Source organism: Prionailurus viverrinus, chromosome B4 (genome assembly GCF_022837055.1).
Source record: "Prionailurus viverrinus isolate Anna chromosome B4, UM_Priviv_1.0, whole genome shotgun sequence".
NCBI lineage: Eukaryota > Metazoa > Chordata > Mammalia > Carnivora > Felidae > Prionailurus > Prionailurus viverrinus.
The window spans coordinates 111351425-111374635 of NC_062567.1; the positions used below are offsets into that span (position 1 = coordinate 111351425).

General features: G+C 42.2%; 1 long non-coding RNA gene across 1 annotated transcript; it reads right to left on the bottom strand.

Moving 5' to 3' along the window:
• Positions 1–2327: 2327 nt before the first annotated feature.
• LOC125171305 (uncharacterized) lies at positions 2328–10380 on the bottom strand. Its single transcript, XR_007154251.1, has 3 exons — positions 10249–10380; positions 9053–9111; positions 2328–2368 (listed from the first exon to the last, which is right to left on the bottom strand). It is a non-coding gene; the product is annotated as an uncharacterized LOC125171305 (long non-coding RNA).
• Between the last annotated feature and the right edge of the window lie 12831 nt (positions 10381–23211).

The window sequence follows — 23211 nt, forward strand, 5'->3', positions numbered from 1 at the left end:
TAATTTGACAATTCTACTTCTAACACGATCACCTTCAACTCAAAAGGCCTCGAATAAAACTCAATGTCTGTCTAAATCGGATGGCTGTACACCCAACCTGTTTCTCCCCCCATTTCTCTCCAGTTTTTTGCTCTCCGCAATGCATTTCTCTTCCTCACCTTCCAACTCTTCCCACCAGTTCTCATTTCTCTCGTTTCTACCTTCACGAGGCACACTTCACATCTGTCTTCGTTCCAACATCTCCTTTGTCGCTGGCTTTCCTGAACTCGTCTGGACTCTCCCTGTGGTCCCCTCGTGCCCCTCTACTTCTCTTTATCTTATCTTTTCTGGTTCGACCCATCTTTTCTGGTTCTTATCCTTATCTTTTCTGGTTCGACCCATCCACCACTGCCCGTTGCATCTACCCACAGCAGAGCGCTGGCCTTGCCACTTGTTAGCTTGGGAACCGTCATCAGCCCAAAGTGAAAATCTTCCATGAACCAGACCCAGTCAACTTTACTGAATATTATTTCTCCTTTCACTGCCTTATGAGCTCGATTCCACCAGAGGTAGACAACTTGCTTTATCTTTCATGCAAACCCCATGCTTTCCATTCGTCTCATCCTACGCATTTGCTTATGCCGTTTGCGTTGTTATTTCTCTAGAACTGCGGTGGCCAAAATGGTAGACATTAGCCATATAGTTGTTGAATTAGCCACATTTCAAGGGCTTCATACTCACTCATGGCCAGTATCTACCATGTTACACAGGAAGATAGAGAGCATTTTCATCATTGCAGAAAGTTCTGTCTGTCAGCGCTGGCCAAAAAGGTCCTGTTCACATTGCCTCACATTTGGTCCCATAGGATCCATACTGCCTAGCTCAAGTAACATCTTCCCTATCGACCCACTCTTCTTTGCAGTAGTGTTTTACCTGTGTTGGTGTTATAGCACTCACCACTTTCCATCTTGGAATATAGTGACTCAAAAATGTGTAATGGTCTGGGGCGCCTGGGTGGCTCAGTCGGTTAAGCATCCGACTTCAGCTCAGGTCATGATTTCACACTCCATGAGTTCGAGCCCTGCGTCGGGCTCCGTGCTGACAGCTCAGAGCCTGGAGCCTGATTCGGATTCTGTGTCTCCCTCTCTCTCTGCCCCTCCCCCACTTATGCTCTGTCTCTGTCTCAAAAATAAATAAAAAAACATTTAAAAATTTTTTTAAAATATGTAATGATCTAGACTACTATTTCCATTTGTTTCATTCTTTTATTTCCTTGTTAACAACTAAGCCCATGCCATGTGCATAGTAGGTGTTCAGAAAGGATTCGTTGACAGGTCCCACAAAAACATTCTCTATAGTTTCGTAAATAGGTAATATTTTCATAACGAACAATGATAACTCTGCCTCATAAATTTACCAGATAAAATTAGCATAAAATTTGGGACATGGAAACTGTATTTGTAGAGATGATATATTTTAGAAAGCCTAATGATACGTCAACATGATTTCCATAAATTGTGATTGATTTTATCGGCTTGGGGAAGCTGCATAGTGTAATGAAAAGAAAATTGATGTCAGTACCAGATTGCCCTATATTAGAATCCTGCTTCCATTAATTACTGGCTAGGCTTGGCCAAGTTGCTTAATTTCTCAGAGCCTCAGAGAGATCGCAACAGCTACCTGCATTAGTTGAAACTCCTTGATAGCAAATGCCAGAAATAGAAATCAAACTAGCTTTTTAAGAAAAAGGTATTAATGGACTCATGTAACTAAGAAAGTCCAGGGTCTTTAACATGACTGGATCTGTGTTCTCAAATAATGGTATAGTTCCATTTTCAGACAAGCTCTTGATACATAGCAGTGAGATGGCCACTAGCAGCTTGAAGGCTCACGTGTTCCTTACAATCAGGATCCAAGAGGAAGAAGAGATCTTTCCCTTTCGCTCCAGGAAATGTCCCAGGGGTACTCTCATTGGTCTGAGTTTGGTTAAGAACGTCCTTAAGTTAACTGTGGATATGGGACGGAGAGCTGGATAGACAGAGCCTGGGTCAAATGGCCAAAGTGAGGCAAGGAAAACAGGCCCGTTGAACCACGTGGATGGTGCAAGATTGTGATGGAATGGAGGCTGGTTCTGCAAAGAAAGGAGCTTTGGTAAATAAAGCAGGTTCTCGCCTCTAATTTAGGGGTGCTGCATTGTGTGGCTACGGAGACACTCCCCACATTGTATTCTACACAAATGGTGCTTATTGGAATCAGGCAACATTTGGATCGCCCTCCCTTATAGGTTTGGAGCAGTGATGGCATGGTATAATACGGATAAAATGACTAGCAATTCGTAGATATTTTCTTCACTCTTTATTCTTTTTGCACCCATATTTTCCCGCTTAACCTGAAAAAAAAAAAAAGCGTATTATTTAATAGTGGTTAAGGTCTGGATTAGAGCACTCTGGATTTACTAGCATTTGCTCTGAAGTAACAGATAAAGAAATTATACCTCCCTCCAATATTTTTGCCTTAAGGGCATTCTACAGTCAATATGGAGGGGCATGACTCTAACAAGATTAAATGATTTAGAGATGGCCCTTTATTTCATCACTGGTGCCTCCAGAAATGCTATATTAACCCAAAGTTGCTTGATAAACATCTTATAATTCAAATATTATGGTGGGTAAAACTCTCTCCATTTACCTGTACTTCAACCAGAGAAGTGTCCTATTTGTCAGTTTAACATTCAATAGGTTAACACTTAACAGTTTAACATTAAATGGCCCTTTTTCTGTGAACGTAGAAACCTTTAAATAGGTAACATTAAAAAATCAATAACATAGAGAGATTTTTCTATGTCCCATAAACAAGTCCACAAGTAGGCAGTTCGGGGATTGGTCTGGTAGTTCCCTGATATCATTAGATACCTAAGTTCCTACGGCTTTCTGTTCCTACTTTTTAAGAGTATGGCCCCATCTTCTTGTTCTCAAGAAGGCTGCCAGAGCCCCAGCCATTACGCCCACAGCTCAAGCAGGCTAGAGGGAAAGGGAAAGAACATAAAGGTACGTGCCAGATGATTTAGCCCTCTTTCATGGCTTTTCTTGGACACCTCTATTACATGTTCTTTTAGCTAGACCTATGTCATTTGACAACCTTTAGATAAAAGAAAAGCTGGGAAATCTGGGCTTTATTATTTTAAGCTGGGTATATTGATTGCTGCCCCAAATAAGAGTTGGGGCTTCCTCAACAAGAAGAAACGGGAGGTGCACCTGAGTGGCTCAGTCGGTTAAGCATCTGACTCTTGGTTTTAGTTCAGTCATGATCTCACATTTCAGTTTGTGAGTTCAAGCCCACATCGGGCTCTGCACTGACAGTGCAGAGCCTGCTTGGGATTCTCTCTCTCCCTTCTCCTTCTGTCCCTCCCCCTCTTGTGCTCTCTCTCTCTCTCTCTCTCACAATAAATAAAGTTAAAAAAGGAACAAACAAACAAAGAAGGGAAGACTGTATATTGAGTTGATAACTAGCAGGCGGTGTCTCACACAAATCAGCATTTTCTCTAAGATTTTGTCTGAATAAAAAGGTTTCAATCCTTAAAGAAAATCTAAAAGCCATTGATGCAATTAAGCTCTAAGAAGTGAACAGCCATGTATGTTGAATTTAATGGGATGATGCTCAAAGAAGCCAGGGTGGTTGTGACATTCACACGTTCAAAACATTAATCCCAACTCTATTCATGGTGGACGTTTTGAATAATAAGTAAAGCTGGTGGACGCTTTTCACCACTTCCTTAAGAGGCCTTTGAAAACGGAGGTTGTAGCCTTAGGCGTGTGTTACCATTCGCCATTTCCTTCTCCCGGTGTCCCTGAACTCAAATGGACCAAGAGGGTGGTTGAAAGGCAGCCAAATGGGAAACGGGTGATGTGCACAGCTCCACACCTTGGAATTGTCCCTGAAGCCCAAACTGCCGTCTGGGGGCTCCTTGACTGGTGCTCTGGTTGCTCCCCAGCTACGGAACAGTGATTGTGTCGGCAGGGCAAATGGCTCAGAATGTGGTGGGGAACTGAAGAGAACATTTGGAAAACCCCCACGTATTTGAATAGACTAAAATGGGTTTTCTGCTCAAGCTGCCAAGCTGGTTTGCCTCTAACATCAGCTTGCTTAGAAGAGAAGAGGAAATCATTCCTACGAGGACTTATTCAGATTGGAAAAAAAAAAAAAACAAAACTATGCTTTGCTTCGATTTTCGCAGTCTCTCCAGCGAAGGGTTTATTGCGCAATCTTCTTTCTTCAGCGCCTGTTTGAATTCTCCATGTTCTTGAAGAGCCAGCTCTCATCTTGAGGCAGTCTACCAGATGGCTGAAGTCCTCGGCAGCCTCTCCTCCTAAAATGTGGCCCCTTTCATGACGGCGCAGATCACGTATTTGACATTCATCACACCCTGCTTTGTTGTGTTTGTCGTCTTTTCCTGTTGGTGCCTCCTGTCTCCCTAACGGAATTTGAGGTCTCCCAGGTCTAGGGGACCAGATCATTTATTATCTAAATTGGGACACTTTGGGGAGTGAAAAGAAATATTGTTAATAATTACACCAGGAAACCTGCCACAGACCTGAAGTGTCCAAGCGAATTACGATGTGTGGTCCTCTGTTAAGGTCAAAAGCCACTATTTACTGCTTCTCTTCACCCACAGGGCCCAGTGTAATTCATATACAAATGGACATTAAAGTCTTAAAAATAAATACCTTAGCAAGGCAGCAGTTTCTCCCACAACAGCTGAGAAATAGGTGAAGGAGACGGGGCCTTACCGGCGGGAGATTTAATAGTTCAATATAGGAAGTAACCGCAAAGTAGAAGGCTTAAATAATTGGGTAAAGACGTTCGCAATAGAACCCGGCCTAGAATTTATATTCTTACCACTGAAAGCTGCGAGGTTCAAGTGGGCACTCTCATGACGAGAATAGTGAGGGAAAAGTGTTTTTAATGGGCATTTTTGTGGAGTGCGTTCTCGTTTCAGAAGCGTTACGCTTCCTACCCATCACACTGACGTCAGCATCAGTCTGAGCAGGAGGAGATAGGAACAGAATTAGACAGAAGTGTAGATTCAAAGCCAAGACATTATGAATTCTCTGCAGTTAGTGCCCTGACTGACGTCAAAGTTTCAGATTTGTCTGGTGTGGCTCTGCCGAAGGACCCAGAACAAAACAGATCTTCCTCCATGGAGAATGACACCTGAACCACGGCTCTCAGTACCAGCACAGGCTTTGCTTCGATTCCGACATCTTTGATAACGCATCGTTGCTGTGGAACACGACATAAGGTGATGTCTTCCTCCCTCGTGAACCCCAGCTAAATACATATTTCTAAACTCCCAAAGCATTTGCTCGCTGTTGTTTTAAAACAGCATTCGGAACATCCTGCTTTACTTTATATGTAGGAATCCTCTTCTTCTGTCTCCATCGTATTACAATCTTGAGGACGCTGAGTTTTTCTTGATTTTGTCTCTATTCCAACCAGGTTGACTGTGTAATTGTTGAAAGGGAAGGGGTCAGTGGCTTTAAGCGGACAGGACACTCCTGGCATAAGTCAGGACTATTCTGGGCAAGACAGGATACATGTCCCTCCCCCCCCCGCCCCCCGCAACTTAACACCTACACTATGTCCTGCACATTCTAGGGACTATGTGGATATTGGTTGATGTGACCTTACATCACATCCTCCTGAAAGTATTTTGGCTTAACTTAAAGCCCCAACTCCATAGCTTTGTCTACCACAACTGGTTGTCCTTAGTGACTCAGTGTAAGATAAATTCCAGGTCGAGTCCAGAACTAAAGGCATTGCTTCCTTCTACCCTTAACAAAGAAAAACCCAAGGCTACTAATAAACGCCATGCTGTTTCTCCGGTCCCGAATAGTTCCCTATTGACATCCGACACACATGAGGTTCCTTTCAGAGAACTCCAGGCTTAGAATCTGACTTATGCACGTGATAGCTTGCGAGAGCTAAGCAACGTTGGCGTTTTGGTATCAACAATCAGACTGAAAACATGATTCCGACAAAGATTTATCCTAGCGCATGCTAGATTTTAGAAATGTGAAGTGGGAAAATACCAGGAATTAGAAGCAGAATACCTGTGCTTAAATCCTACCCCTATCCCTTCTGAAATAGTATTTCATCCGAAAATCAAGGATAATAATACTACCTCTATCTGCGGGAGCCTTGGGATAATTAAGTGATATACTGTATGCAGAAGTTTTATAAAATTTAATGGGAAAAAGTCTGCAAGGATGCACATTCTTCTTTTCGTTGCCTGCTTAAATCCACTCTATCAACTCTGTGTCTCCCGGGTAGCCTAAGGCTAGGGTCACCAGAACACAAACGTGCTGTTACAAGGTTTTAAAAAAATCAGCAAAACAACTGGTTGTTACATGATCTCTGACAACAGTTGGATGGACTTTTCCCCCAATTAAATGAAGTGTTTTGGCAGCCTGTAAGTAGAGCCGAAAGTGTAGCTAGAAAAGGGAATCATTTTCCTTAGGGAGAGTATAATTTTAACAGAAGTTCAACTTCCACATTTTAAGATCTGTACTTTGGATGTCTCCGTTAAGTGCAAAATGAATATAATTAGCGATGAGACACCTTGCCGTCGGCTATAGTATGCATTAAGCTACAGCAGAATATCACAACCTATCATGCTCTGTGGTGTATTTCGGGACTTCCTGCGCTGTCGTCTCTTAAAGCAAATACTGTCTGTAAAATTTCAGAACCTAACAGTTGCTCCTTCGGAAGGGTTAGGAGCGGGAGCAACACATCTGTGGCCTTCAAACGGTCAAGCCAGACATATAAATCTCTTCGGGACAGGATCCATATCTTTTCACGCATGGGTCCCTCACGTGTAAACGAAACCCGGCCCAATGAAGGAAATGGGTGTAGAATAAATAGCAGAAGAGACAGAATCTCTGATGAAATATTCCAGTGATATAGTACACAGAAAATGACCATTTTGAAGTGTCTGAGAGCCCCAAGTTACCTAGAACCTCCATTTCTCCCCCATTTGTGCGGCACAAGGATGCGTGGTGGCCCAGCTGTGATTAGTGAACGACTATGGGGACAGTTGTAAAAGGACATGCCCTCCAGGTACCTCCTAATTTTGTAACTATCATCCCAGCGTGTAAAGCATAAAGGTCCCAAAGGGTCACTGGAGAAAGAGTGAGCATGTGGCCCAGAGCCTGCGTCAATGGGGAGCGGTTTCTTAATAATTCATGCTATCAAATACGTTTACACACTGGACACACACACACACACACACACACACACACACAAAGTTGAGCTTCCTCTTAATGTGGTTTTCCTGAGTCCTGCAACCTAAAGAGCTAATGTAAAGAAAAGTGAAGGGCAGAGGATGTGCGATGTTTTCTGTTCGTGAAGCCCTAACTCAGGAAGTGATGCTATGTCTGTCTCTAGGAAATGGTTAGACTTGCACAACTTGATAATTATTTAGATACGAGCCCAGAACGCAACTAGCCTGGGAGCTACCCGAAGGTAGAGATGCGCTTCCCTGCCTTCTGTATAACACTACTTTGCAATTCCTCCAAGGCACGTCTTGGACACAATGAGTGCTCAAGAAATGTTGAACAGTTAAGTAGTTTTAAAAGCTTAAGAAAAAAAAAAATGACACTTTTCACTTGTGACTTCATGCCCGGTTAAATAATAGTTTTTAAAAAGGAGAATTGGAGTTAAATATACTTCACTGAGTAAAAACCGTGTATCAGGGACCCCTGGGTGGCTCAGTCGGTTAAGCGTCCGGCTCTTGATTTCAGCTAAGGCCGTGATCTCATGGTTCATGAGTTCGAGCCCCGCATTGGGCCCCGCACTGACAGCACGGAACCTGCTTGGGATTCCCTGTCTCCCTCTCTCTCTCTGCCCCCCTCCTCTCTCTCTCCCTCTCTCATAAATAAATAAATAAACACTTAAAAACAACAACAACAACAACATATATCAAGTACTATACCCCTGAAAGGGGTATGAAATTTCTGAGCAAGTTACAGCTCCCGTCTCCAAGAAACCAAAGCTATCTGGATAACTGGAACAAAGCAAAACTCAAACAAAAGAACGTGTCACTTGACACCCTTTATACAAATATATTGTGTTCATTACTGCTGGACGTTACACAACCATGTCTTGTTATGATGGTGCACACCCTGTTTGATAATATAGGTCTAAAATGAACCTGTTTGGTATCTTATACATGTGACAGCAATTAACTTCTAGTAATTGACTTCTCAAATTATCTCTACCTAAATAGTCCCAGAAAAACGATCTTATTTCCCTTGTTTCAGTTCATTAGATTAGGAGGTGATGGACTTGTTGGTCTTCAGCTTATGGGGGTGGCTTGTGGATGTAGCCCATAAAATCCCAACTATATATTTTTTAACAGTACCGAGTGATTACAGAAGTACACACACATACACGAATATATATGTGTATATAATTCATATGCATAGGTGCACACGCATGTCTGAAACTGCCAACATCTTTGTTCTCTCATTGCAACACTGAGCACAGATCTGTTGGTGACGCTTTTCGCCCAGACTACAATAGCCAGCTGTCTTTAGAAGAGTGTTACTGAGTCTCTGCCACGCAGACAAGAAAAGGAATATTGGAATGCGTAATGCCCGTGCCAATGCTCAGATATTCATTGCACATCGTGATGATTGCATCTGAGAATCTGTTCCTGAGTTATTCTGCTTTTTCTTAAGAAATAGTCTTATCTTTTGGAATGTGTGGAAGCAAAATGACTAGTTTATAACAGATGGTATTAAAAACTGTGAGTACAATGCAGAAATGCAACAGTCAAATTGCAAACTGAGAAGAGGAATCCAACGAGGGCAAAAAAAAAAAAAAAAAGCATAAGATTTGAGAATAAATTATGCACCGGACAAACTGGTAACCATTTTGAGAAGAAGAGAGGTGGGCTTGAGCAGTCAGATAATATAGAAATAACTGTTTGGTAGAGGCTGGCTAGCATAGCGTTGAACAGCACAGACCGCCCTCTGCTCCCGGAATGGAGTTTGAATGCTGAATCTCCACTTACCAGGTTGTACGACTTTGTACCGGGAGGTCAGCTCTGGACATCTCTTTCTCCCTTGCACTCTGCAAAGAGGGAGAGGTGTGCACACTTAGTGGAAATAATGGCTCATGGCAACACGTAACTTTTCACAAGTGCTTACTATGTGCCAAGCACGATAGTAAGCATATTACATACATATGTTCATTAACTCTCACTATAATCCAATGAGGCAAGTGCTACTACTATTATTATTACTAATATATGAGGCTAGACTAGATTGGGTGAGTTGTCCAAAGGGATAAAGCTGGCAGAATGATTCTAAAGTCTGTGGCTTAAGAACCATGCCATCACATTGCCATATCAAGTGTTTATCCCAGCTTGGCACAGAGGAAGACTTCAACATATAATAAAGAGTCAACCACACAAGATCCATTAAAAATTCACCGAGAAGGAAAACCAAACCACCTTCCAGGTGGAAACAGAGTTGGCCCTTTCTTCCAAATTTATCCTGTGATGTGATGGATGGAGATGTGAGATGATACCAAGATGGCTGATAGAGTCCAACGGGGAGTCACATGACGAGCTTACTCCCATTCAAATGAACCCACACGGTCCGCCACAGTCTCAGGCTCAGTTAGCTGATGCGTCCTGTCCCTAGCATACGAACACCCACCCCCTTCCACTGCGTATATTCCCTTGCCTTCCGTAGATCCTAGTGCATATTTCAAAGGTAGAGAATTGAGCCTAATGAAGTTAGGACAGGTTTGGGTGTTAACAGCCTCGCAGCTGATTCATAGTTGTTTTCATCTTGTTAGCAGGCTGTGAATGTGAACGCCGAGTTAGAAGTTGAACTTGAATCCAATTCAAAGAGCAGATTCTGTTAGAGTATCTGACACCCTAAAAATGTTCAAGGGGAGGTGGAAGAGAAGAGGGACGGGTAGGGGGTGCTGGAGGCTTTATTCAACCGCCACGGCCCCCTCTGCCAGGATGAAAGATGGCGTGGCTTAAGCTTTTTGCCCATCTCGGTCTCTCAGAAATATTCACACTACACCAATCAAGGAATGGACCACTCCTGCCACCTTGTCATCCCTCTTCCTCCCCTGAAACGGTGCTCATCCCTCACAGTTGCCCTGATCGCCAGGAAACCTGTTACCCCAAATAACTGTCACATTCTCATGCGCTCAGTCACAGGGAAGAATTTCGGCTTCTCTCTTCCCTACCATTGGAGAGGAGGCAGAGGTCACACGACTGAAAGGATCCTGTCTTGTCTCCCAACAAGAGGGGTCTGTGCAGCTGCTGTGCCCGCAGCAGACAGAAGGCACGCGGCAGCTGAGGCTGTTCAGAAGGCCCTTTCCACCCACTTCCTGTATCTGGCTTTGATTTCTTAGAGGGCAGATGCATCTATTCCAGAGTCCCTCCCTGATTCAGCTGGAAAACAAAAACAAAACCAAAACCAAAACAATCAGAAGTCTAAAGCAATCCTTTCCTTTTCTGAAGTTTCTTCACTTTGTCTCAGATCCTCTTTTCTGGCTTCTCTGCTACCAACTCTCCGTCTCTCCGTTTAAAGCAGCACGGGGCTGAGTTTTGCTGAGTGTTTAGTCATCGCCGATCTTAATTGCAAACGGCCCTAGCTGAGAGGGATGGTTTTACCAGGAAAGCCAAGCCCAGGAAGCAAGATGGGTAGTAGTAAAATGGAACCCAAACTAATTTCCCAATAGAGAACAGAAAGAAAAGAAACAAAAAAGTGGAACCAAGATTCAATTCATTCCCCAAGTCGTAGAGCTCTGTGAACTGACTCCTGGCCCGTCTACTGCTCCGGTTCAGTCTTCCTTTACTTTTCCTTTCAAACTTGATGCTTCAGCAACAGGGCTGTTTTTACCTTAATAAACAGAGCTTTTTCATGCTTCTGAGCCTTTGTGGAATCTTTTCTCTGCTTGAAATGCCTTCTCACTCTATCTTCCTGGAAAGATCTTATTTGACTTTTAAAACCCGACACAGACATCACTTCATCTCCCCCCGGTGATTCTGATTTAATTGGTCTGGGTTGTGGCCTGAGCTTTGGGGAGTTTTAAGCACTCCCCAGGTGAAACTATTGTGCACCCGAGTTTGAGAATGACTGCTCTAGGCTAGTGGTTTTTGAACTCGAGAGCAAGCGCCAGGATCAGCTGGAGGGCTTGTTAAAGCACGGATTGCAGGGTTCACCCCCTGAGTTTAGAATTCAGTAGTGCTGGGGCCTGAGAATTTGCATTTCTAATAAGTTCCCAGGTGATGCTGTTTCTACTGGTTCTGGCACTGTATTTTGAGAATCGCTGCTCTATTCCAACTTGCTAACTTGCACAGACTCCCTACGTTGCCTGGATACTTGCACTATGTAAACTGAGCTCATAGCACGGTTACCGCACTGCAATGTTGCCGGAGTATTCACGAGTCTATTCCACCATTAGAAGGTAAGGGCAATAGCTTTTTCGTCTCCCCACCCAGCACTGCACCTGGTGTATCGTAGATGCTCCATAAAGGATTACTGAATGAGTAAATATTCAACGTCCGGTTATCACAGAGAAACAAAGCCACGTGCCAGATTTCTGCCCGTCTTTTTGGAGTGTTGGATCGAACAACTCTTCAAACATCAGAATTTAAATCTAGAAGGCAGTTTTCTTGGTTTCTATGAATGACATCTTGGATTTTGGTGATAGGATTAGGTTGGCAAAGTCCTCCTAATACACTGGGATAAAAGGGCTTATGCAAAAGGGGATTATATTACATTACATCAACAACACCTCTTTTTAAACTGACACTTAATGAGTATCTCTATCAATAAAGGCCTTTTGAGAGCTCCCCGTAAAATGTTGTGAAAATGAGAACATTTTAAATACAGGCAAACAATAAGCCCCATTCATACAACTTCTTCACCTTATTTCTCTAGTATCATGAATCTCAAACAGGCTCACTCACCCTCCTCCAGTGAAGTTGGCACATGTTAGCCATATTGATTGTCTGATTACAAATATACACTGTGGCAGTGAGGAACCCATTTGTCCCTGGGGCTCATATGTAGATCTCAGACTTAACACACACTCAGTTACAAGGCAATGGAACCAGATAGTAAAATGTTACTCCCAAGGAGATCAGACTCTGATACGGAACAATGATTTCATTGTTTCATACAACCTTATAAAGTAAACCCAAAGAGATGTCTGAAAAAGCGTTTCCTAATCCTTGCTAATTTCTTAAATACCTACTCTCAGAAGAATAAGTTGGCTGTTATTCACTGATCTGTAGAACATAAAAAAAAACACAAAGTGTGTTGACACAGCCCTTTCTAAACCCCAAACCCAGAGCTGATGATGTGGTATTTGTGTGTGTGTGTGTGTGTGTGTGTGTGTGTGTGTGTGTGTCTTGCGTATTGCACATTTTAACTGCCTTTTACCTTGATGACCATCTGACTGTTCTGGAAAGGCAGTGCTTTCCTTAGTGTGGAAAGTAATGCCATTTGACATTTGAATAGCATCTAGGTAACATTTTTCAATGAATCAGTGAGGGACTCCAGATGGGAAATTTGTTCTTCTGAGTCTCTGGTCAGTCTCTCTTAATTGCAGTTCTCTGTCCCTGGTCACCTTTAATCACTATCTATGATTCTAAGCATGTCAAAGTACCTGGATATTGACTTTCTGAATTAAGTATTTCACCATTGAATTCCACTTCATTAGGTGGCCAACGGGTTGAACATGATCAGATCAGGAATGAAAGATTCTGTAGGCTGTTCCTGCCTTTCTTTTCAAAACCGTAACATTTTAAAAAGGGCAAATTTGTCTAAAATTATGCGCGATGCATTCAGAGTTCAGAGCAACTAGGTTTAGGATGTAAAGGCCCTGGTGTGAGCAAGCAGGTGTGGCTGCTTTCTGTTGGTATCTGTTCTTTCTTTGGTTGGTTGATTGGTTGGTTGGTTGATCCCTTGGTTTCCAAGTTGGCATGACTGCCTTCATTCTTCCTGTTTCTGTCTTATTAACCTCGAATGAGAGGACTATACACCCCAGCAGGTGTATATGTACCTGACCTTGTTCCCATTTGAGGAGTACAGATGGAAGCCTACCTACCATATGTCTAAACATTTAAAAGTGACAAACATATAAAAGTTATAAGTATACAGACTTCTGAATAAAATACATTTTTCCTCACCTTACCAAGTATATCTTCCTAATGGTAAAAAAAAAAAAAAAAATTCAAGTATGTAAAGCTATTATCACATACAATTGAAAGTCTCTAAAATAACAAGGATGACTGAACTTAATATTGCACATGCCTGGATATTCATTTGATGGGTTGCAAGAGTTTGGGTTGGTGAGTAAGTAAAAGCATGCTTAATTTACAAATCATTATGTATTTATTTCATAAAATTCATTTTTACCTTCCTTTTGAGTAAAATTACTAATTAAATTATTTTTTATCAAGCTTTTCACTGAGTTTGAGTCTATTAATAATAATGATCTAAGGTATTAACAATGGAAATGTAATCATGTCCAAAGTACACAAAGTTTGTATTTTAATCAAAAATATCAAATAAAGCAAATCTAAAATATAAGAAATTATTTTTCATGTGCTTTCAAAAGTGTTTTTTTGATCAAATATCCAAGTTACTTAGCAAAATGAAGAGAAAAATACAACTTACAATTAAGAACTATCAACAACATAAATGAAAATTATTAAATAAACCTTACATTATTTATTTCCTAAAAAGGTAATTAAATATCATTCAAAGCTTTTATAAAATGTACACCATCCACAATTCCACCTTCGGTTGCCAACGTAAAGAACCAGTATTTTGCTTCACACGTACTTCATTCAGGAAGAATTTGAGAAGTTAAATACTTCGTTTTTATATTACCTAAATATGGCCGCCACTCCAATGCTTCCTTCCTTCCTAAGCTGTTTCTGACCTCCTTGCCAGCAGCAGCATAGCCCACAAAGCTTCGTGGCTTGTGGAGGTAGTTATCTTTTCTTCTGAAGACTTAGGACAACTGAGTTGGGGAACTCTTTTCCTGGGGCCTTGATGGATGTTAGTAGCCATGGGCACGCGTGTTCTAGGGTTCCTGCCATGCTGTGCCAGCCCTCAGGTCAAGATTCCAAATCACAGAGGCCCCCATATGTTCTCTAATAAATGTAGTTTTTTTTCTGTCTCTCTGACATGGAAGCTGCTCTAAAGCCCAAAAGCGATGCGTTTTGTTGTTGTTGTTTTTGTTGTTTTACCCTCACATGCCTCTTCTTGGTTCCAGCCTTTAGAGATTCTCCCCGAGATTATTGTAGTAGCCTGCCTGCAGATTGCTTTCCTTCTGCATTCAAATTTTTCTTTGTGGCCATAAAACTACCGACATAGATGAGCAAGAATGCTGACTGGTCACTTTTCCCCTATTTTAAACCTGAATTCTGAGGTCACTTGTGAATAGATGAGATAAAGCAAGTAAATAAAAGCACACTCCACTGTAGGTGTGGCTAATGAGCCGCTCCTATTCCTTTACCCCAAATCCATCATGAAAAAGCATGAACTGCCGAACTTGGCAGAAACAGTAGTGAACTGGTTCCGGCTACTGACAGGAGAGCAGTAGTCAAGACAGAAGTATCGCTTCATGATTAGTGCTTACCATTATTGTGTAACTGGGCTCAGCAACAAAGCAGCAAAGAATTGTCAATATTAACTGAGCATTCATTATGCGCCAGGTACGTTGCTAAGAGATTTATATGTATTATTTCATGTGATTCCCCCCCATTGCCTTGGAGCTAGGTAATCCTATGAAGCTCCTTTTCAAGACAGAGGATCTCAGGCGTCAGAGGAGTTAAGTGGCTCACCTAAGGTCATGCGGTGTGGAAGCAATGGCAATGGAATTTAAACTCAGCCTGTGCAACTCCAAAGCCTGCATACTGAAAAACGATTACCTTAAGTTGCCCATGTCTTACGGGCATTGGGCAGAGGGATGGGAAGTTCTGGGACTAGGTGAGGCCAAGACAGGGAAAAATGAACCAACTACCAAAGTGTCCCCCAAGGGAAGCAACCACCAATCCAGCATAACAAGTCCAAAGGAATAAAATCACCATGTGTTTGTCTGGGCTGCTGTCACTTTTAAGGAGTGATGGAAGTGAACTCAGGTGGAACTCAAGTAATCACGTAAGGGAGCTGGTAGGTGCACATTGCAGTAAAGTGTAGATTCTAGTTAATTCTACCCACTGAGACCAGTGAGTCCACCCACTGGTGGGGCTACTAGCTCGGTACATGCAACCTGGGTCAAGATTGACTCACCATTTGGGCTGCATTTGAGTTTCAGAACAAGGACCTCGGTGATGGGGCAGTTAGGGACCATACATACTGAATTCTGTTCTATTGACAGGGACCGTACTGGGACACTTAACCTACTTGTCCTTCCAAAAGTGAGATCATTATGGTTCTTTCCTCCAACTTGGAAAATCCTCGAAGCCCTCGAAACCACGCCCCATGAGACCTCTGCATGATCCGACCTTGCTCAAGTACTCAGGACTCAGAAGGTCCTTGGAGAAGATAAGGGCCCTGCATTGTCAAAACTGTACTTCCTGGGAGGAAAGAGCAAATGGGGCGATTTCAAAGATACAATGCAAAGTGATGCATTTATTTATGGAACTGAAAAGAATTTGGACCGTCATTTCTAAATTGACCTCTTAAATGAATTCTACAAATATTTATTGAACACATACTAGGAGCTAGGCCATGCTAGGTAGCTGGTGCTATGAAGAAAGCAGCAAGAGGAAACACATTCAAATACAAATCCACTTGCACACAGCGGGCTACACACACTATTGTAGGAGTGTGAGAGTGTGAGTCCAATAAGAAAAGGAGTTAATTTTTCTGGGAGGGCAGGAGGATGTTCTTCTAGGTCTTTGCGAGCCTTCAAGAGGTTTATAATCTCTGCCTCTCCACCAACACTGAATAATAGCTAGTGATTTTGCTGAGTGTGTGTTGAACGCTTGCTATGTGCAAGGCGTGTCAATCACTTTACTTGAATCAGCTCCTTTCATCCTCACAACGACCAAAGAAGATGGGTGCTATTATTATCTGTGCCTCCTGGGTGAGAATTCGGAGCCCCGGGGATGTGACAGGACCCTGCTACCGTCCCACAGCCAGTAACTGGCAGGGCTGGAGTTGAAACTTAAATCTCTTTGACCAAAGACTCCAGGTCTCGGTCTCCACATTTGAGAAAGTGAAGCTTGATAGGGAGCAGAACAGAAGAGGAAAATGAGAACTACCCACTCAACGAACAGTGAGTAGGCGTCAGGCCCGTGTGTGGCCAGGAGACACCATGTCTCATTTAGAAGTGCATCTCAGAAGACAGATAGATGCTGGAGACCAAGGTGGCCTCCAGTATTGAGGAGACCATACATCCTGACCTGCCCAAGGCAGTTGGGGTATGCCTGCTATCCTGGGAATAGGATCCTTGACTTGGTCAGTAAGCTCTGTGGTCACCCGGGCAATATTACCATGGAGCTCTGTAGCACTTGTGTCCGTCCGGGTGGGAAAAACCATCCTGAGAGTGAAAAAAAAAAAAAAAAAAAAGAATCAGGGATTTAGTTATTTAGCCTTTTTCTTTGTCTGTCTCCATCTGTCCATTCAATTTCTGTTCGCTGAACAATGCATCCTCCTGTGTTTTTCGTCACTTTGTCATCGTCCTCAACTGTTCTAGAATTTGTGTATCCCCAGCCTTGGTGTCAGCACCGTGGAGACACAGAGCCAATCCGAGTTCACTACAAAGCAGCACAGAGAGTTACCCAGAGAGTCTCCGTGGCTTCTGGGAATCACTACAATGCTGGCTGTTGCTGTTGGGAGTGACTCTCCCGTCAAACCAACCAGCAGCCACAGCAGTGACAAGGGAGTGTGAGACAACAGGATTTAAAATTACCAACACTTCAAAGAAGCAACCTAAATGTCTGTGGATGGATGAGTTGATAAAGAAACATTTTATATGGAGAGAAAGACAAATACTGTATGATCTCACTGTTTAAGTGTGAATCTTAAGAAAAAAAAAATGTCAAACTCATAGAAACATCCAGTAGAATGTTGGTGCTTGCCAAGGGCTGGCAAGTGGGGGAAATGGAGAGATGTTAGTCAAAAGGCACAAACTTCTGGTTCTAAGATGAGTAAGTTCTTAGTATCTAATGTACACGTGATTACAGTTAATAATACTGTATTGTATAGTGGAACATTGGTAAGAGAATAGATCTTAAGCATTCTCCCTGAAAACAAAAACGTGGGTGAGGTGATGAATATGTTAATTAACTTTATTATGGTAATATTTTCACAATGTATACTTACAGCAAATCATCATGTTGTACACTTTAAATATCCACAGTTTTATTTGTCAATTATATCTCAATAAAGCCAGGGAAAATAAAATAGGTTAAATTAAATAAGGTAAAAATAATCAACACTTCAAACATTCAAGAGTTTTAACAGCAGATAATCTTTAAGAGAATGAACACTCCCTGAAGCGTAGGATTGTGCTGGAAGGGGATCTTGCCTGAAAAACTCTGATGCTTGGCAAGAGAGGAAGAGAGGGAGGGTGTGGCTCCTTGTCCCATCCTGTGGGGTCTCTGGAGAGCCCCTCACAGCGACTCTTCTCCCCTCTAAAATGTGGAAGTTGGGCAGAGACACAAGACAGGCAGGTTGGAAAAGCTACCGCGAGCTCCACAGCATTTCTTTTCCAGGGAGTTTCAGAGGATCAAGAAAGTTTCCCTAAGGACTTCACTTCAAGCTAACAATGGGCAGAAAGAAAGAAAGAAAGAAAGAAAGAAAGAATTTAGGAGGAGAGCAGAAATCCAGCAAAGACTACACACAAAAGCAACAATCCTCAGAGATCTAGCCCTCCACACTTTCCAAAACATTCCAAAATGGGAGCCTGCATGTGAACCTGAGCCAAAGGAGCAAAGATGGTGGTGTCCCTGGATTTGGGTTTTAGCCCTGGCTTTTCCACTCACCGTGTGGCCAAACCCTTCAAGCGTCAGTTTCCAATGTCTCTACCACAGGGATTTGTTGTGGGCAGAGTGAGGTAATGCACGTAAAGTACCTACAACATGGTATGCGCTTGAAGAACAGTACCTCTCCCATAGTTCATAAACTTCATCCATGGAAGTTTATGGTAGAGATGTTTGTTGAAGGACTAGCTCCATTTTGCAGATGAGAGCACTGAGACTCAGAGAGGTCAAGTGTGACCCAAGGTCACAGCTAGAAAGAGGATAGTTTGCTAGCTCCAAATCCTGAGCTCCACGCGATATTTTTCTAGGCAACCTTTGGGGCTGGAGTTGTATTTCTATGCAAGTCAGACACTGAATAAGGAAAGGTATTCAGAGGGGTCCTTTCTTTGAAATCAGCCTGTGATCTCAACAAAAATTGCCATACTATTTTCAAATAGAGGACTTCGCAAAACGCTTTTTCCTTGGAAGCTTTGGTTCAAGCCTCATACTCCTATAAAATAGTTGCTTTATGCCTTGAGACTGTTGATTTGTGTGAATTCAGACATTCGGTAAGTAGGTGATGTTTCTGAAGTTACTATCAGTCACCATGTCTTCCACAGCTGGATGAAAGTGTCGTATCACAGCCCTGTGGCTTTTCTAAAATGCACCATGTCTTATCTCTGACAGCAGCAGAGCACGTCAGGCAGGAGGGCACTGGCAGAACACTCCTGAATTCCTTCACCTATGCTAAAAACAGATGAAGATACGGTTGAAAAAATCTGGCCCAAGCACCTGAGAATCATTACCACATCAACTACTGTCACACGGAGAAGCTGAATTGGGTGATATTTACGGTCACTTTTAGCTTGAAAATACTATACCATTGTAGCCTACCCTTCCTCTGCCCCATGCCAGTTTTATTATCGACCTCTTAAACATTTGGCTGGATCTGGGCATCCTACCTCAGTGCTTCCCCTTGGAAAAGTAAAACTGAGGTGAACCCAGATTTAGTCTGTCTAAAATATGTAGCCCCAAGTGTCCTGCTCCTTGTATAAGAGGACAGTATTGCTACCCTGGGGACAGGGTTTTGTTTGTGTGTAAAGCTTAAAATCTAAAATTCACTGGCACCACTTTTTAAAGACCGAAGCCAACAAAGTCATTCATCTTGCCATCCATCTGTCCCTCCATGTGACCCATCTATTCATTTATTTACTCTTCCAATACTTATTGGCTACCTCTTATGTTCCAGGCACAATGCTAGATGCAGGAACTACAGCTGAGATTTAGACCTTGACCCTATGGAAGTTATCGTATGAAAGATGGACAAAAAACAAATAGTTTCGCAAATAATGATGAGGATAAGTGTTTCAAGGAGAAGGATGCCAGGAGTGAGCACATAGGGTTTCCTAAGAGAGACTGTTTGTTTAGCTGAGTGGTTGAGAAAATCATGGGCTCTGGAATCCAAGAAGGAGGCTCACATCTTGTTCACCAGCCCTGCGAGAGTGGACCAGGTGTTTATTCACTCATGCTTCAGTTTCCCCAGCGATGCCCTGGAACTATAGCAATAACTCCCCTCCAAAGGTTGTTGTAGGAATTAATGAGATAGCACATGCAACGCATTTACAACAGTGTCTGGAAATAGCAAGTGTTCAGCCTGGGGTCGGTGGCGGGGGTTGGGGAGACACACATGGCCTGTGCTGTTGGGGGGACCTATCTAAGAAAAATATAAGCAAAGTCAGGAAAAATAAATAAGAAAGGGTGAAAAGAGGTTAGAGAGGAGAGGGAATGAGAGGAGGGGATGAGCAAAGAAATACAATGAAAAAGTGAAGATCCTGAAACAGAAAGAGCCTGGTCATAGTTCCCTGGAAATGACACAGAAGGCCAAGCGTGGAAGAGCCTGGAAAGCTAGACAGCAGTGCTGGACAAGGCTGAGAGGCCAGAGAACCAGACCCTGTATATCATGTTTTAGGCCAATTAGGTAAGGATTTTGGAATCTATCCCAAGAGCATCAAGTCACTTGACCAATCATCTGTTCAATTAGAAATCCCTAAACAGAAACCCAAACATTCCATTTCTTATCTTTAGAGGAAAATATGCTAATTGATAAGGAGTCAGCTGGGAAACCAGTAGTAAAATATCTTGGATTTCTCTGTAAATGATGTCCCTTCACACGTTTCTCTATCTGGATTTTTTTTTCTCTGTCCCTGGAGGCCATCGTTGCTGTCCTTGAATATCAAAGTAGACTTGAAGAATTCCATTTCATTGTCAAATGATCACATCCAGATAATTACACTATGGCTTTTAGGGACACATGATCAATTTTTATAATACATCAAGAAGAATCTTGAAGAAACTAACATTTAATCCTTGTTCAGTTCTATTTTTCTCTGCTCTATCTTTTGCTTAGGGCTATAAAATATGCTGTATTCATGATTTATATTTTTAAAGCTTTTTACTTTCTTTTCATTAGCTTTAAAATTAACTTTTAATAACCTACAAAAGACATTACTGTTTTTCAACAATGATTTTTCTTTTTTAATATCAGAAATAAACTACTAAAACGAACTGACTCTGGATCTTGGGGTCTTTCAGTCCTGGGTTTGAATTCTGATTCTACTGTGTTACCCTGGGCAAGTTATTTTATATATCTGAGACTCAGTTTCCCAAATTATATATAAAAAAAACTATAGTAATACTTATATTTCATTGTTGTAAGGTCTATATAAAATGGTTATGAATACATATAAGTCTAGTGGCTAATAAGGAAGGAAGGAAGGAAGGAAGGAAGGAAGGAAGGAGGGAAGGAGGCAAGGAAGGAAGGAAGGAGGGAAGGAGAGAAGGAAGGAAGGAAAGAAAGAAAGAAAAGACCTTGTAGAGAGGAATTAACTACATGGGCAACAAAAGATGCAAATAGCACCATGAGTGAAGTGATGTGTTCAAAGATCATTCAGATTCTGAAATTATATTTAGAAGTTATTTGGGGATGCCTGGGTGGCCCAGTCAGTTAAGCACAGACTCTTGGTTTTGGCTCAGGTCATGATCTCACAATCTGTGAGTTTGAGGCCCGAGTTGGGATATTCTCTCTCTCTCTCTCTCTCTCTCTCTCTCTCTCTCTCTCTCCTTCTCTCTGCCCCTCTCTTGCTTGCCCTCTCTCTCTAAAAATAAATAAATAAGCATTTTTTAAAGTTATTTGGTGTTAAAATTTCTTTAAATGTACTTTGATATTCTTCTAGGATGGGCACTGTAAACCTATCAACCCTTACTTTTCTGAAAGATTGAAAACTTCAATTCTTCTTTTGATGGACAAGTAGTAACATGAAGAAATCATCTTTTGGGAGTCATTTGAAACCTCTCTGATGTGTTTTTGTGACACCAGCAGCCAAGTTTCTTCTTTTCATCTGTTGTCTTCTAGAACTAAAATCAGATTGTGGTGCTGGATGCATAATATGTGATGTCAAAGGAAGTGATTATGCAGAGTACTGAGTGGAAGAGGGAAATTGACATCAGTTTAGATGTCAGTCATTAGTTCATTCATTCATTCATTCATCCATTCATTCATTTACTGGGCATAATCCTAGAAAAACAATTTTATTTTATTTTATTTTATTTTATTTTATTAGTTTATATTTTTTTTTGAAAGAGAGAGAGAGAGCTCAAGCAGGGGAGGGGCAGAGAGGGAGGGGGGACAGAAGATCTGAAGTGGGCTCTGTGCTCACAGCAGAGAGCCTGATGCGGGACTCGAACTCACCAACTGTGAGATCATGACCTGAGCCAAAGTTGAACACTTAAATGACTGAGCCACCCTGGTGCTCCCAGAAAAATCATTCCTCAAGGACTGCTTTGCTCGTGATCAGAGACTGTAACGCTGATTAGATTAGAAGGTTATGTTTGCAGCCCTGGTAACCCAATAAATTATTCTAAAGTGTAGGTTTAAATGCTGTATTTTCAGGAATTTGACGTGCAAAGGTAATGACTTCAGTTGACTAAGGTTGTTCTTTGGAAATGATGGCACTGACTTCTAGGTTTCTGACTTGCCTGCTTAAAGTTCATAAACACTATCGGTTGAACTCAAGAAAGTTCATGTAAGATAAATGAAGGCCACTAGCTCCTCTGTAGCCAAAGAAATAAAAATGTTAAGATAAGGTGTTACCTGACAGAAACAAGAGACAAGCAGTCACTTCCATGGTTGTGGCCAGGGGTCTGATCTTCCAGAATTCCAACAGTGGTTCCCTCCCAAGCCAGAAGCACATTGTCCCAAACTCAGCATGTAGGAGTCTCAGGACCTCCTACATTTCTCCTTTTTTCTCCACTGGTAGGACAACATGGGGTTGATAAAAGCGTATGGTCCCATTAAAACTTCTACCCTCCATTCAATGATCTGGAACAGCAAAGAATGGGTGTGTTTGAATGGCTTCTTTTGCTTGGTGCTTTCCTACTTTCCGGGACGCTGATGGAGCAAGATTTAACAGGGTTTTAATACAGTTAATAAGGAGAATCTTTCCTGATCCTTCCATATGGGTAGAACACCAAAATAACAACAACCTCATGCATTTGGGAATAAAAATACAAATAAATCTCAGTCTCTTCTCTTAAGGACACTAGTAGGGGAAAACAGACAACATAGCATATATGATTAAGTGTGAAAAAATATTGTGTATAGGAGGGTAGAGGAGTAAGTACAGGCACCAGGTGATCTGAAGGAAGGAGCCACCAATTCTACCTGAGAAAGGGACAGGGGGTCAGAAAGAAATAAAGTCTCTGTTGTGGACTCCCCATAAAATAAAAGGGTTGTAGGGGCGCCTGGGTGGCTCAGTCGGTTAAGGGCCCGACTTCGGCTCAGGTCATGATCTCATGGTTCGTGGGTTCGAGCCCCGCATCGGGCTCTGTGCTGACAGCTCAGAGCCTGGAGCCTGTTTCAGATTCTGTGTCTCCCTCTCTCTGCCCCTCCCCTGTTCATGCTCTGTCTCTCTCTGTCTCAAAAATAAATAAACGTTAAAAAAATAAAAAATAAAATAAAAGGGTTGTATAAAACCTTCAGTCTCCTCACTCTAGGTTAGGGGAGAGAGGGCAGTTGCAAAGTATAGTAAGAATGCCCAGGGCGTTTTTAGACATCTTGCCACAGGCAAAAGTGAGTGGCCTTTTATGTATCCCACCAAGGGAATTGTTCCCACACTGCGCATGTCTATGAACTCAATGCCCCTCTGGAGAAGATTCTC